The sequence below is a fragment of the Aythya fuligula genome, chromosome 1, assembly GCF_009819795.1.
Source record: "Aythya fuligula isolate bAytFul2 chromosome 1, bAytFul2.pri, whole genome shotgun sequence".
Taxonomy (NCBI): Eukaryota; Metazoa; Chordata; class Aves; order Anseriformes; family Anatidae; genus Aythya; species Aythya fuligula.
The window spans coordinates 7,041,554-7,046,163 of record NC_045559.1 but is presented as its reverse complement, the minus strand read 5'-3'; positions in this window follow the sequence as shown (position 1 = coordinate 7,046,163).

Below are 4,610 nucleotides of genomic sequence, written 5' to 3'. Positions count from 1 at the left end.
AGAAGAAAGAGGAGAAGGAGAAGGAGAAGGAGAAGGAGAAGGAGAAGGAGAAGGAGAAGGAGAAGGAGAAGGAGAAGGAGAAGGAGAAGGAGAAGGAGAAGGAGAAGGAGAAGGAGAAGGAGAAGGAGAAGGAGAAGGAGAAGGAGAAGGAGAAGGAGAAGGAGAAGGAGAAGGAGAAGGAGAAGGAGAAGGAGGAGGGCAATGCCGGCCTTTTGGAGCAGCCGCTCTTCCCGGCAGGTTTGCTCTCCCGCACGGAGATCTCACTCGATGGTTTTTGTTTAGCGAGGGTGTTAATTGCATTGCTGGAAATCAAAGCGCCTGTCCCTGCCGTCGCCGCCGCTGGGAGTTTTTCGTGTTTCCTGCCCCATGGGGTCCTGCAAAGGCAGCAGAGAGGGTTATTTAGTGCCAAACCCGGGCATGGGCAGGAGAAAATGCACCCAGAGGGTGCTGCAGCGGGAGAGAAGGGGCAAGCGGCTGCAGGGCAAAGAGATGGAGGCATGGGAGGATTTAGTGGCATGGTCTGTGCCTTCCCTGAGTGTTTTGGTGTTTGTTAATGCTGGAGAAAAACAAATCCTATAAAAGAAATCAGTAAATCCTGCTGCCTCCTGACCTTGCAAACAGCAGGACCCAAAGCAAGTGGCTGCTGCTGTTTGCCAGGGGGAAGGAGGGGTGAGCGTGGCCCGGTGTGAGGCTCCAGGTCGCAACAGGGAAGCGGGGAAGAAGCAGGTGGGAGCCTAAAGGCAGAACTGCATGGCCTAGTGCATTTTAGGAGAGATTATATAGGGCCATCCCTCACTGCCTGGCTGTTTGTGCAAACCCCGTGACACCCGGGCGAATAAACAGGAGGAAAACAGGAGCTGAAGGCTCCCCTGATGCTTTTCAAGGCAAACACGCGTGGCAGCGAGGCACGAAACGCCCCAGAAGAAGCAAGGAAGAGACGGGAGCTGCAAGGGCACAGCTTCACAGCAAGGCTTGGAGCGGCTTTTGAGGATTTTCCCCTCTGGGGCAGGTGTTATCTGCGTGGATGGGCCCCGTCTGGTACCAGCAGGAAACAGGAACCCACTTATGGGACCCCCCTGGGCTGCTCGTTGGCAGCATCACCCCCTGCTTCAGCCCCCAGCTCTGGTCCAAAAAAAAAAAAAAGGGAAAAAAAAGCATAAAAGCTGCTGGGCGGGCAGCGTTCCGTTTGGATTTTGCACGGACTTCTGATAAAATCCCCCATCAGAGCCCATTAAAGCGCCTTATCGGAGGTGAACGGGGCAAAGTCCCCGTTTGGCGACGGGAAACAAAGAGGTAAGGAACATCTGCTCCTCGGGGCACGGAGGGGGAAGCACTGAGGCACAGAGGAGGCCACTGCTGGCATCGTTACTAATTAATGCCGTCCGTGTGTTAACGAGAGGCAGGGAGACGACAGCGAGGCAAGGGGGGCTGAGAACAGCACAAACTGGGGTTGCTTTGTCGAAGCAGGACGCTGCGTTGAGAAATGGGTGCTGCAGGATGAGAAATGAAGGCAGAGCAACATGGTTAAAGCTCCTGCAGCAAGAAAACACGGCGTTTCCCCCTCAGACTGGGAGAAGAGTTAAGATACGAGGCCGTAACTCTGTCAGTGCTAAGTAAAGGCATATGTTTAAGCCCCACAAGTCAGTGGAAGAAGTCATCTCGACACACCGAGCTCAATATTCAGCACCATGAGGGCTGAATCAGCTGGCTGGATTTTACCAGGGATGGGATTCCTGAAATGGAAACGAATTTTCCCAGCAGTGGGGATTCGGAACTGGAAATCAATAAATAAAGTCACTTTTTGTTGCCATTTCTTGCTTATTTCTTTAATCAGCTCTGCTTTATCACGCTTTCGTGACGACGACGCTTCTCCCTTCAACACCTTGCCATGGGAAGGTTGTGGGTATTAAAAATAAAAAACAAAACCACTTCTGCTGACGTTTAAGAAACAGAAAGGGGAGATCACAAGCTGAATCTGACAAGCTCTGAAGTAGCAGAACCAAACCTGCCACCAGCATTGCCAGGCCCATCGCTCCGATTTAGCTTTGGCCACAGAAATTTGAGCAGCTCCAGCCCCGGCCGCACCTGTAAAGGTGAAGGCCGCCCGCTGCCTGCTCCTGGTGTAGGAGCAGCGGGCTTTGATGTGACAGCGCCGTCAGGCAGCACCCCGGGGCATGCACAGAGGGCTCTTTATCTCTTTTTGTGTTTTTTTTTTTTCCTGTTTTTTTTCCACTTCCGAAGGTGTGCGGAGCAGACCGTTCTCATGGCGCTGGACCAAACCGCTCCAGATTGGGAGATTTCTGCAGAACCGCAAGCCAGACAGCACAAAAAAAAAAAAAAGCCTTTAAAAGAGGGAAAAAAAAGCCATTCAATCCTTTTTATTTATTTATTTATTTGTTTGTTGAGTCCTAGAACACCATTATTTAAAAAATTCCAGGCAGGAGGCTGCCATTCGCATCCTTGCCCTGCACCATCCCGTGCCCCATTTTCCCTCTCCTTACCCCAAAACCCTGCCATTCCCAAACAGAACGTGGGGCGTGGGGTGGTGTCACCGGGCCTCTCCACCTTGGGGTGAATTTGGGTGTATTCAGGTTTTATTTTGCTCATGTTGCCATCTGGAATCTCATTATTATTTTATTTTTTTTCCCCTGCTCTATTAAAGAAGTAAGTGTTCAACCCTTGTGAGAAAAATGGGAATGGGATTCAGTTCCTCCATCCCCTACAAAGAAATCAGAAGGGAAAAAAATCTGTAAGTCAGGGCTTTAAAATCTACAGAGCTCCTTATTTTATTTTATTTTATTTTATTTTATTTTATTTTATTTTATTTTATTCTGTATGTTTCTTTTTTTTTTTTAAATGAGATGGAGTGATAGAGGCAATAGGGAAAAGCTCGAGGAACTTTAGGTTGTAGCTCATGATTAGGGCCCCTCAAGGCACTTAGGGGCGATTTTTAGACTGAAATCATCCACCATGGGGCACACAGACAGCATGTGGAAGCAGCCTCCAGCATTTCAGCTCAGGTGGCTGTCGGAAAAGATCCTGAGATCCTCTGGTGGCCTCACCGGAGCCTGGCATCACCGAATCATCAAGGTTGGAGAAGACCTCTGAGATGGTCTGGAGGGAGAAATTGGTGAATTTACACAAATATTGGTGGTCTCCAAAAGGTGCTCGGTGTCTCCGCTCTTCTGGTCCTCAGTGCTGTGGTCCGGGGGTCCTGCATTTGCTCGGAGATAAAAGAATAATTAAAAGCCAGGCAAGAAAAGCAGGGTTTTAATTTCCTCCTCTGTTTAATTTGAAGCCGGACGTTTTCAAAGAGAGTTGCACAAAAGGCAGCCTGCGATTTAAACCATCTTCGAATTAACGGGCAATTACTTAATTAGGTATTTAGCTGCAAACTGCAAGAAATAAGCTTTTTTTTTTCCAAAAAAAATTATTCTGCAGTGTAAGAGTGGGCCCTACGCTACCTGTATCTCCCTTGCCTCAGCAGAAAACTTGCCTGGTGTGCAAAGTGAGAGAGATTCTGGGGGGAAATCAGGCAAAAGAACCAAGTTTTGAGGGAAAATCATGCAAGGGATCCAAATTTTGAGGGAAAATCTTGAAAGAGAGCCCAATTTTTGAGGGAAAATCTTGAAAGAGAGCCAAATTTTAAGGGAAAGTCATGAAAAAGAGGCAAATTTTGAGGGTAAATCATGCAAGAGAACCCAATTTTGAGGGAAAATCATGCCAGGGAGGCAAATTCTGAGGGCAAATTGTGCAAGAGAACCCAGTTTTGAGGGAAAATCATGCTAGAGAGCCCAATTTTGAGGGGAAATCTTGAAAGAGACACAAATTTTAAGGGAAAATCATGGCAGAGAGCCCAATTTGGGGGGGGGAGGTCATGCAAGAGAGACCGATTTTGAGGGAAAATCATGAAAAAGAGGAAAATTTTGAGAGAAAATCACACAAGAGAGCCCAATTTTAAGGGAAAATCATGCAAGAGAGGCAAATTTGCAGGGAAAATCATGAAAAAGAGGAAAATTTTGAGGGAAAATCATGCAAGAGAGACCAATTTTGAGGGAAAATTGTGAAAAAGAGGCAACTTTTAAGGGAAAGTCATGCCAAAGAGCCCAATTTTGAGGGAAAATCATGCAGGAGAACCCAATTTTGAGGAAAAGCCACAAAAAAGAGGCAACTTTTGAGGGAAAACCATGCAAGAGAGGCAACTTTTGAGGGAAAAAATTATACAAGCGAGCCCAATTTGGGGAGAGGTGAGATAAACCACCAAAATTTCGCATTTCACAGATTGGGAACAGGGATCTTTTGGGGGCGAGAGAACCCCTTCGAGACACAGCAGCAGCGCTGCAGCCGGGGGGCGCGCAAACACCCTCGGGCCTCGTTGCCGCGCGGCCGCCGTTGCAGCCCGGCCCCGGGGCGCGGTTGCACCGCGGGGCGCGCGCGCGCGCGCGAAGGGAGAAGGGGCACGCGCGCGCGCGCGCGGGAACGGGGAGGGAGCGCGCGGCGCGGGGGCGCGCGCGCGCGCGGCGTGGGCGGGGCGACGGGAAAGGGGAGGGGGGGGAGGTTTAACCCCTTCGGTGCCGGCGGGCGGCGGAGCGCGGCGGCGGCTTCTTTTC